The sequence below is a fragment of the Orcinus orca genome, chromosome 8 (genome assembly GCF_937001465.1).
Source record: "Orcinus orca chromosome 8, mOrcOrc1.1, whole genome shotgun sequence".
NCBI classification, from domain to species: domain Eukaryota; kingdom Metazoa; phylum Chordata; class Mammalia; order Artiodactyla; family Delphinidae; genus Orcinus; species Orcinus orca.
In genome coordinates, this window is record NC_064566.1 from 43,907,334 (window position 1) to 43,919,405 (window position 12,072).

The 12,072-nt window shown below is 44.1% G+C and overlaps 1 pseudogene; it reads right to left on the reverse strand.

The window, feature by feature from the left end:
* Positions 1–467: 467 nt before the first annotated feature.
* LOC101277043 (ferritin light chain-like) lies at positions 468–2,196 on the reverse strand (annotated as a pseudogene).
* Between the last annotated feature and the right edge of the window lie 9,876 nt (positions 2,197–12,072).

A 12,072-nucleotide genomic window follows, 5' to 3' on the forward strand; every position in this document is an offset into this window, starting at 1 on the left:
TGCCAAAGGAAATATGAATTATTTCAGTCCTTTTGGAAAGAGATCTGGCAACTTCTTCTAAAAATAAAAATATATCTTTTCTTCAACCTAGCGTTCTCTTGAAGACTTTCTTTTATACAAATGAACCCATCCTGATTTGAAAGGATTTCTGTAAGCTACTGTGTTTTTTTGTTCTCTCTCTCTTTTTTTCTTGGCTACAGAAAGCTTTATTTTTCCCATTTGGTCCAAGGCTTGGGAGAGGGCTACAGGGCGGTTAAAAAGCTGTGAGAGGGCTTCCCTGGTGGCGCAGTGGTTGAGACTCCGCCCGCCCACGCAGGGGTCACGGGGTCATGAGCCGGTCCAGGAAGATCCCACATGCCGCGGAGTGGCTGGGCCCGTGAGCCATGGCCGCTGAGCCTGCGCGTCCGGAGCCTGTGCTCCGCAACGGAAGAGGCCACAACAATGAGAGGCCCCCGTACCGCAAAAAAAAAAAAAAAAAAGCTGTGAGAAGCTGCAGAGACGGGACTGCAGGCAGAAGCCCTGACGCCAGAGGGGCTCCTCAGAGGCCGCTGGGCTCCAGAGGCTCGCTAGTCACGACTGAGGGCGAGCCTTTCAAAGAGATACTCGTCCAGCCCAGCCAGCCGGCGGAGGTTGGTCAGGTGATCGCCCATCTTCTTGATGGCTTTTACCTGCTTATCTAGGAAGTGGCTCTCCAGGAAGTCACAGAGGTGGGGGTCTGCGCGGGCACAACCCACGTCACGCAGATCCAGAAGGGCCTGGTTCAGGTTCAGGTTCAGGTTCTGCTCCTGCTCCCTGAGAACGGCGGCTTCCACAGCGTCCTGGGTTTTACCCCACTCATCTTGCTATGGCTTCTGACCGTCCTGGAAAAGGGCGTGGCAGCCGCACTGGTTTTGCATTTTCAAGAAACGCTCGGCGCCTTCGTGCTTCTGCTCTGTCAATTCATGGAAAAAGTGGACCATGCCCTCCAGAGCCACATTGTCGCAGTCAAAATAGAAGCCCAGAGAGAGGTAAGTGTAGAAGGCCCCCAGGGGCACGTTGGCCAGGCGATGGACAGCGGCCTCCACACCAGGGGAAAAATTCTGACGAATTTGGAAGCTCATGTTAACGGATAATAAGGAGCTAAGCTCAGAAAATGGTGTTAGCTGGTCCCGGAAGCCGAGGATAGCTGAGTGGCTGGTTCCCGAGGTTGCGACTGGCAAAAGGGTTGGAGGATGGTTGGAGGCTAGAGGAAGGGGCGTTGCTGGGTCTAATCTGGCCAAAAACCGTGGAAGCAAGGGACAGAGCCGGGGGACTGCCGAGTGCACTGCAAGACTAAGATATTGTTAAGGGAGAAAAACAAGGTGCCAGGAAATGTAGATAATATGATTCAATTTTTATAAGAGAAAACTTCCCTGGAGGTCCAGTGGTTAAGAATCCGCCTTGCAATGCAGGGGACGCTGGTTCGGTCCCTGGTCGGGGAACTAATATCCCACATGCCTCGGGTGCAACTACTGAGCCCGCGCGCCACAGCGAAAGATCCCGCGTGCCACAACAAAGACCCCATGCACCAAGCGGGGAACGCGGCAGTGGGTGGGGATGGTGGTGTGCTGAATTGGGCGATTGGGATTGACATGTATACACTGATGTGTATAAAACAGATGGCTAATAAGAACCTGCAGTATAAAAAAACAAACAAAAAAAACCAACTAATACTAAACTTTATTTGGGTTATTTGTATGGAAATATGTTAATATAAATGTTTCAGACATTACATGGAATTTCTAAAAATCTTAAAAAAAAAAGACCCCATGCAGCCAAAAAATAAATAACTGCTTTTTAAAAAGTCAAGAAAAGATAATATGATTCAATTTTTATAAGAGAAACAATGGAAAGCTTCTCCCACTCTGAATATGAAGGTGTGAGATTATATAAATATGGAGAAATACATGGTCAGATTCACGCTAGGTTATTGACATGAGTTTTCTGTGGTATTGCATAGAGAGGGGAAGTTAGTAAGCCAAATATAATGTCATCAACAATTTTCTGTGCAATATATTTACTTCTTTTTCCAATTAAAATTTTTATTTTACTGAAATTATTTGTCTGAAGGTCAATTTTTTTTCATATATATTTTTCGACAAAGACTCAACTAATTAGCATTTTTTTTCCTACCTAGCTTGACTGGTTATAACTTTTGCTACTGTGAGTTTTCTTTTTGGCCATAACTTTTTGTTTGTTTGTTTTTCTTTTTTTTTTTGGCCACACCGCAGGGCTTGTGGGATCTTAGTTCCCCTACCAGGGATGGAACCAGGGCCCCTGGCAGTGAAAGCGCTGAGTCTTTTTTTTCCCCCCTAAATTTATTTATTTTTGTCTGCATTGTGTCTTTGTTGCTGCGCCCGGGCTTTCTCTAATTGCAGTGAGCGGGGGCTACTCTTCGTTGTGGTGCACGGGCTTCTCATTGTAGCAGCTTCTCTTGTTGCAGAGCACGGGCTCTAGGCGTACAGGCTTCAGTAGTTGTGGCATGCGGGCTCCGTAGTTGTGGCTCACAGGCTCTAGAGCGCAGCCTCAGTAGTTGTGGCACATGGGCTTAGTTGCTCTGCGGCATGTGGGATCTTCCCAGACCAGGGCTCGAGCCTGTGTCCCCTGCATTGGCAGGTGGATTCTTAACCACTGGGCCACCAGGGAAGTCCAAGCTCTGAGTTTTAACTGCTGAACTGCCGGGGAATTCCCAAGGCCATTACCTTTCATAAGTACAATTCCCCTGGATCAAATTATCAGATCAAAATTTTGAGTTCAAATTTTACTGTTTTCAGTAATACCTAAAAGATGTGATTCTTTTAGTCATTTAAAAATCAATAATAGATTTTCTTGTTTGAAGCTTTTGCCATTGCAATTTTTGTTTTAGATAGATTATTTCTGCAAGTAATATTTATTATGAATTGGATGTGTTAGTGACTTTATATTTCTTGGCCCAGAGCACAAAGCAAATATATAGAGCAAGGATGTCAGATCTAAATGCACAATGGGATGAAAATATCTTTGAGTTCGAAAGTTAGGGTCAAAATGCTCTTCTTTGTGCCTGACGTAGACTAAATGCTTGGTAATTACTAATTATTATTACTTGAAAGTATAAATCAATCCTACTCTATTTAGCCATCCTACTCTCTACAGGGTTTGTGGTTGAGATTAGGGAGACGACAGTTTGTGCAGAGCTGGGCCAGGGGTCAACAAGGTACCCTTACTAAGTGAGGCAGGCCAAGCAGGAGATGCAGTGGGACCTGGAGGTAATGCTCCAGGCTAAAGGGACGTTTGCTACTCAGCTTCCGCTAACTGTGGGTCCCATGTTGCCATATCCTTAGATTTTTTTAACAATCTGAAAGTTCACATTTTCAGGTGAAATCTGATATTTAAGCATTGGTGGATAATTTGAATTTTATGAAACATATAATGGGCCAACATTATGTAGTTTCAGTGAAACACGTCTGCATACTACTTTTTTTTTTTTAACAACTTCATTGGAGTATAATTGCTTTACAATGTTGTATTACTTTCTGCTGTATAACAAAGTGAATCAGCTATATGTATACATATATCCCCATATCCCCTCCCTCTTAAGCCTCCCTCCCACCCTCCCTATCCCACCCCTCTAGGTGGTCACAAAGCACCAAGGTGATCTCCCCGTGCTATGCATACTAGTTTCTGACTTCGGTGCGGCTCAGCCCAGGGCTGTCCTCATGTTCCCAGTGTTGGAAAATGCGACCTATTAGGAAAATGTCATCCTCTGTCTGCAAAGTCCCTCCTGCCAAGGAAATTTGGCTGTAACCCCAGGGTCAGATAAGTCAGGTGTGCCCTTGGTCCAGATCTGAAGGATAGAGATGAAGGGAAGTGTGCTGGGGAGGGACTTGTCTAGTTGCATCCCATAGACTCCCCCATGTATTTCAGAGCACCCCCTTGAAATAGTAGCATGGGATGTTGGCTGTCCAGCAGCAGGTGGCAGCATTAGAACAAAGATTGGCCATGCTAGAACCCATGATATTCTCAATTCCTTCCTTATTTGTATATGAATAAGGGAAGGAATAGATTACCCCAGATCAATTTTAGAGGGAAGAAAATTATTTGCCATACACTTTGAATTTAAAAAAAGATTTGAGGCCCTACTATATGTCGGCCTCTGGGCTGTGCATTTTCTCAACACTCATCTTGTTTAAGCCTCACAGCCTGTCATGCAGGCAATTATTTCTCCTGTTTTAAAGATGGGGAAATTGAGTTTTAGAAGGCTAAAGGAATCTGCCCAGGGTTGTACTGTTTCTAAGAGGCAGAGTTGGGCCTGGAACTAGATCTTTGACTCTTTTCATGAAATCACACCTGTCACTACCAGCCTTGTAGTTGTGTTGCTGTCTCAATTCTGTTGACGTTTTGCCTGATTGATGCCCTTAAGAAACTCGGACTGTGTTCTGGGACAGAGAAAGCCAGCATGGCAGAGTACATTTGCCCTAGATGCCAGCCAGGTGGTTATGCCCCAGAGCTGGTGATTGAGAGAAGGTGAATCCTATTATGGAGAAACACCACATTTATGGTCTGGAGGATGGATGTAGAAATTTGATGTGTTTCTCTTTTTTTTAATGTAATTCCTGTGACAAGAACAGATTACCTTTTCCCTTTCTTCTTATTGTTCAAAACATTGGCATAGAAAATACGTTATCTAAGAAGTTTAATATTTCTTGTGATAAATGCGAGGGGCTGGCCATCATTCCAGCCATTTGGTAATTAAAGTTGGAGGATGTTTGCATGACAGACCTACCCTCAGCTATTTCGTACGGTGTCAGACTGTGTTTGATTAACAAAGATTAATCTCCTGATTTTGTATAAATGGCTTAAGTCTGCTAAAGAATTTGCTAAATAAATCAGATCAACTAGCAAATTTCAGATTTTTTCTGGCTTAAGGCAGTGTTGAGTAGAGAACAGATTCAGTACTGTTCCCCTCTTCCTGTGTGACCTTGTGCAAATAACTCATTCTTCATTGATAAAGCAGGGGATGGATTGAATGACATCACAGGCTTCTTCCTGCTCTGCAGTCTATCACTTTCTGGAGTCCCCATGGATCTGTATGGGAACATAACTAAGCCCCCTTCCACGCAAAGGAGCTGCAGAGGTGGGCACAGGGATTAGATAAGCCCTTCCACCTTCACAGGAATGATCCCAAGTCACTGGCTAGTTAGGAAACAACGAAAAAGAACACTATTACATGGCATTTAAAGAGCATGAACTTGAAATCAGACAGTTCTGATCCAGATCCTGGCTCCACTGGTTAATCTTTGGCAAAATCTGAATCTCTCTTTTCTTAGTGGATAGCTAAAGATTTGCTGTGAGTTTTATTTCTTTTTTATTTTTTTATAATTTTTATTGGAGTAGAGTATAATATAGTTACAATGTTAGTTTCAGGTGTACAGCAAAGTGAAACAATTATACGTATACATATATCCACTCTTTTTTTAGATTCTTTTCCCATATAGGTCATTACAGAGTATTGAGTAGAGCTCCCTGTGCTATACAGTAGATCCTTATTAGTTATCCATTTTATATATAGTAGTGTGTATATATCAATCCCAATCTCCCAATTTATCCCTTCCCCCCTTCCCCCCTGGTAGCCATAAGTTTGTTTTCTACATCTGTGACTCTATTTCTGTTTTTTTAAAAAATAAATTTATTTATTTATTTATGGCTGCGTTGGGTCTTTGTTGCTGTGTGCTGGCTTTTCTTTAGTTGTGGTGAGTGGGGGATACTCTTTGTTGCGGTGGGTGGGCTTCTCATTGCAGTGGCTTCTCTTGTTGCGGTGCATGGGCTCTAGGCATGTGGGCTCAGTAGTTGTGGCATGCGGGCTCAGTAGTTGTGGCTCATGGGCTCTAGAGCACAGGCTCAGTAGTTGTGGCTCACGGGCTCAGTTGCTCCGTGGCATATGGGATCTTCCCGGACCAGGGCTGAAACCCATGTCCCCTGCACTGGCAGGCAGATTCACAACCACTGCACCACCAGGGAAGTCCTCTATTTCTGTTTTGTAAATAAGTTCATTTGTACCATTTTATTTTTAGATTCCACGTATAAGTGATATCATATGATACTTTTCTTTCTCTGTCTGACTTACTTCACTCAGCATGATAATCACTAATTCCATCCATCTTGCTGCAAATGGCATTATTTCATTTTTTTAATGGCTGAGTAATATTCCATATGTACCACATCTTCTTTACTCACTCCTCTGTTGATGGATATTTAGGTTGCTTCCATGTCTTGGCTATTGTAAATAGTGCTGCAATGAACATTGGGGTGCATGTATCTTTTTTTATGACTTGAATGATATATATATATATATATATTTATACAGCAGGTTCTTATTAGTCATCAGTTTTATACACATCACTGTATACATGTCAATCCCAATCGCCCAATTCATCACACCACCATACCCCCACCCCCACGGCTTTCCCTCTTTGGTGTCCATACGTTTGTTCTCTACATCTGTGTCTCAACTTCTGCCCTGCAAACCGGTTCATCTGTACCATTTTTCTAGGTTCCACATACATGTGTTAATATACGATATTTGTTTTTCTCTTTCTGACTTACTTCACTGTGTATGACAGTCTCTAGATCCATCCACGTCTCAACAAATGACCCAATTTCGTTCCTTTTTATGGCTGAGTAATATTCCATTGTATATATGTACCACAATTTCTTTATCCATTCATCTGTCGATGGGCATTTAGGTTGCTTCCATGACCTGGCTATTGTAAATAGTGCTGCAGTGAACATTGGGGTGCAGGTATCTTTTTGAATTATGGTCTTCTCCGGATATATGCCCAGAAGTGGGATTGCTGGATCATGTGATAGTTCTATATTTAGTTTTTTAAGGAACCTCCATACTGTTCTGCATAATGGTTGTACCAATTTACATTCCCACCAACAGTTTAGGAGGGTTCCCTTTTATCCACACCCTGTCCAGCAGTTGTTGTTTGTAGACTTTTGTTTTAGATCTATTTTTTAAAAAAATTATTTATTTTATTATTTATTTTAGTTTTGGCTGTGTTGGGTCTTCATTGCTGCGCGCCAGCTTTTTCTCTCATTGCGGAGAACAGGGGTTACTCTTCGTTGCGGTGCACGGGCTTCTCATTGTGGTGGCTTCTTTTGTTGTGGAGCACAGGCTCTAGGCTCACAGGCTTCAGTAACTGTGGCACACGGACTCAGTAGTTGTGGCTCGCGGGCTCCAGAGCGCAGGCTCAGTAGTTGTGGCGCACGGGATTAGTTGCTCCGCGGCATGTGGGATCTTCCCAGACCAGGGCTCAAACTCATGTCCCCTGCATTGGCAGGTGGATTCTTAACCACTGCGCCACCAGGGAAGCCCTGTAGACTTTTTGATGATGACCATTCTGGCTGGTGTGAGGTGATACCTCATTGTACTTTTGATTTGTATTTCTCTAATAATGAGTGATGTTGAGCATCTTTTCATGTGCTTTTTGGCCATCTGATTGTCTTCTTTGGAGAAATGTCTATTTAGATCTTCCACCCATTTTTTAATTGGATTGTTTGTTTGTTTTTTTTATATTGAGCTTCATGAGCTGTTTGTATTTCTGTGGGTTTTAAATGAGTCAGAGTTTATAGTGTGACATAGCAGTCACCCAATAAATGATAACTATTTTTACTAGTCATTGTTGTAGGTTAAATTATATCACCTGAAAATTCATATGTTGAAATACTAGCTCTCAGGACTTCGGAATGTGACCTTATTTGGAGATACGGTCTTTTCAGAGGTAATCAAGTTAAAATTGAGGTCACTAAGGTGGACCCTAATCCAATATGATTGGCATCCTCATAAAAAGGGAGAATTTAGACACAGAGACATACATAGAGGAGAGATGATATACATAGACACATCTATGCCTAGGAGAGAGACCTGGAACTGACCCTTCCCTCACAGCCCTCAGAAGAAACAAACCCTGCTGACACCTTGATCTTGGACTTCCATCCTCCAGAAATAAGAGCCAATAAATTTCTGCTCTTTAAGCCACTCAGTCTGTGGTGCTTCGTTAAGCAGCTCTAGCAGACTAATACAGTTATTTTCACTCAAATTGCCATTCTACTGCCATATTCCCCCGTGCTGAATGCACCTTGCCTCACACTTATATAAGACCAAATCTTTTTGTTGTGGCTTTATGTTCGCTGCCTCAGCTGCTCCAAAGTGGTCAGCCAGTCTTTGCGATGATATTGTAATAGTTCACATTTATTGGTATTTTTTAAGTACTCTATATGAATTCCTTCACCTAAACCCTCACAACAACTCTCTGAGAAAGATATTATTTCCACCATCTTGCACACCAGAAATTGAGGCATAGATATGTTTAGTAACTTATCCCAAGGTCACACTTCTATAAAGTCGTAGAGCCAGGATTTGGATGGACCAAGACACTCTGACCCCAGAGTCCTTGCCCTTAAATTTTATGTGTGCCCTTAACCACCATGCAGTGAATCTTGAAGATGACAAGGCTTGAAAAAAGTCTAAACAGCCACCTTTCATCAGCAGGACCCCTGGACGAAGGACACCACAGAGAGCTCTGTGTCCTCAGCATCAGCCTCTGAGTATCTCTCTCATCACATCATTGGAACATGCTAGACACACTGGTGCCCACTGCCTGTAGATCACCAAACTTCTAAGGGGTTCCACTGGCCAGAGCCCAGGGCTGTTGCTCTCATTTTATGCCCTGGACCCTTCATCTTTCAGGCTTCCCAAAAGCTGCCATTGATGAACTTTTTGGACTTTTGCCCAAGGATCTGATGTAGAAAACTGCTACGGAGAGGCAGAATGACATAGTGGTTAAGAGTGCGGGCTCTGGTGTCAAATGCCTGGGTTTGGACAGTGGCTCTGTTAATTACAGCCTGGGTAAACTTAGGTGATTCATTTAGCCTCAGATGTTCACCTATAAAATGGGGATGACAATAGTACTTATCTCGCAGGGTTTTTGTGGTGAGGATTATTAACGCGTGCACACATCTTAGACCAACACAAACTGAGCACTTAACACATCTTGGCTATTATTATACAATATCAATGGAATGGGATGGAGTACTATAATTGTAACTGCCTAGGAGTGCATCTATTCCAGAAAAAGGACTGATTATGTCTAGTCTATAGTAATACATTTATAAAATTTCAATAACCTGCCATCCATATTGCAGTAGAATTACAGAGCTTGATGTATATGTAAGTTATTTTAGGAATTTTGCAATTTGGTAGAAAATGTGCATGGCACATAATAAATATTTGTTTAATGAATGAATGAAATGTGAGGTGAGGCCTTGGCATTGCAGGAGGGAGGGGAGCACAGAGGGATGTCTGGGCTGAGGGATGCCTGGGCAGCTGTGATAAAAGGCAGAGTAGTCAGTTGTCCAAATACTCAGTTCTAGAGATGAGGTGAATTCTGATCCATCCAAGACAGCAGGTAGAGGAGTGGGCATCTCAAGAATCTCAGCATGACCATTGGTGGTGAAGATGCTGGTGCTAAGGCTGGGCTGACAGGAAGCAGGGCTGAGGGGAGCGAGGAGAAGAAGGAGGGGCCGCGGCCAGCTGAGTTCCCTTCCAAGTGGGAGCTGAAGACAAAGCCAGGGGCCAAGACAGAAGCTTGCTAGACAGACAGACTAATCTGTGGGAACTGGAGATGGCTCTGGCTCTGTGCTCACTTAAGGAGGCCCCATCACTCACAGGATCTCTGGAGACAGGGCTAAGGGCAGCAGAAGCCCTGCAAATCCTGATGGCTGTGTGCGTCAAGCCTGCCTCCCGTGCGCTGAGGGCAGGCCTTCATTGCTGGCAGCTAGGTGGGGTCGGACACCCAGGCTGAGGGAAAGTGCCAAGAACTGGACTCCAGCTTACATGTTGCAAGACATGAAAGCAACAGTCAGTCCCAACGAGAATGGACGCCTCGACTCTCAGCCTGAAACTTGCATTGTGAGCCTCCTGCCTCCTAGAACTTTTTCTTTTCTTTTTTTTTTTTTTCGATACGCTGGCCTCTCACTGTTGTGGCCTCTCCCGTTGCGGAGCACAGGTTCCAGACACGCAGGCTCAGCAGCCATGGCTCACGGGCCCAGCCGCTCCGCGGCATGTGGGATCTTCCCGGAGAGGGGCATGAACCCGTGTCCCCTGCATCGGCAGGCAGACTCTCAACCACTGCGCCACCAGGGAAGCCCTCCTAGAACTTTTTTTTTTTTTTTTTTTTTTTTCCTCCTAGAACTTTTAAAGTGGAGTTGACTGATGGTTTTCCAAGAGCAATGGAAAGATTTGCATCGCTTTTGTCAATTGTGTCAAGTGTAAATTGTTATAATCTTTTTGGAGGGTATTGTCAGAATTTAAAGGACGTTCATTTCAGTGTTGTTTGTAGCAGTGAAAAAGTGGAGATGCTCTAAATGCCATCAACAGAGGACTGGTTAATAAATAATCGTACATCTCTACTATGGAATAATATGCATTAATCAAAAATGATGAAGCAAATACTTATGCAGAGATGTGGAAAGGTGACCACATTATATTAAATTAAAAAAAAACATGTTTCAGAAGAATGAATAAGTATTATCCAATAAGTGTTAAAAGAGAGAATTATATACATATATATGTTTGAACAATGCATGGAACATATCTGAAAGGACACAAACCAAATGAACAGTGGCTAATTCTAGAAAGGTTTGATGGGAGATGGGAGGGAGAGGAAAGGAAACAGGGAATTTCACTTTATACTTGATTTCTGTACTCTGTGCTTGTATTGTTTTGTTTTACAATGAGTATTTATTGCATGCTATTTTTAAAACAATGTAAAAAAGAATCTCAAAATAAAACAAAAGTCTGTTACATTAGTATCTGGGGTTTCATATGTTCTTGGCTATCTTCAGGTTTGGAACAAGTTGCTTGTTTTTTTTTTTTGTTTTTTTTTTTGGTACACGGGTCTCTCACTGCTGTGGCCTCTCTGGTTGAGGAGCACAGGCTCCGGACGTGCAGGCTCAGCGGCCATGGCTCACGGGCCCAGCCGCTCCGCGGCATGTGGGATCTTCCCGGACTAGGGCACGAACCCGCGTCCCCTGCATCGGCAGGCGGACTCTCAACCACTGTGCCACCAGGGAAGCCCAAGTTGCTTGTTTTGATCAAATGATATTATGTGGCTTTTTAAGGACCCCAGGATGCTATGGAGAGGCTGCAGTGAGGTTGGAGTCATCAGGAGGCCAGCGGGCCAGTCCTAGGGGACTGCCTGGGGTGTTGTGGGCAGAAGAGAGGCTTCCTCTGGGGTTTGAAGGCTTTTCGTTGGGCACCACTTGCTGGGCACTAGACATCATACTTAGCACCGTGTTGGACCTCTCACTAGGTGCTGCTCAGAGCACTTCAGGGGGTGTTTTGCTGAGCATGGCATAGAACACTTGAGCAGGTGTTTCGTTTGGGATGGCTGAGGTCCTCTCAGGCATTCCCCAGGCTGCAACACATTATACCTCATTGGGCTCAGGGCAGTTACTGCATGGAGCACTTGACTAGGTAATGCATGAGGCTCTAGATGGAATCCTTTGTGTGCCACCACACTGCACACAGAATGTGACTTTCAGTGTCATAGTTGGCACCCTGCACAACTCTGAGCTGATCCTTAGGAAGAGCACCCTTCTGAGCACTTTCATGACCCCAATATTGGGTAGAAATGGGCAGCTGAGGAGTTTAATTCTTGCATCCAGCCCCTCTCAATGGCCCTTTGAGGAAGAGAGCCTGTGCTATGGAGGAAACTCAGCTACAAGTCTACCAGGGTAAACATGTCTTTTCCTGCAGGGCTCCCTGAGCTGACTGTAGCAGTGAGGAAGGATGGGCAGGGGAACTGTAGTGCCCACTCACACTCACCATCTTCTCGCTCCTGGAAAGGTTGCAAGGGTTTGAAAGGGTCATTTTGCTGTGTGAAACTCCAAATCAACAGAAGCCACTGTCAATAGCACAAAGACTTCTGAGGGTAATGTGAAGTGACATGCCCAAAGTGCCTTTCCCAAAGTGCCTGAAAGGACAGTGAAGCTCTGAGATAGGTCCTGCAT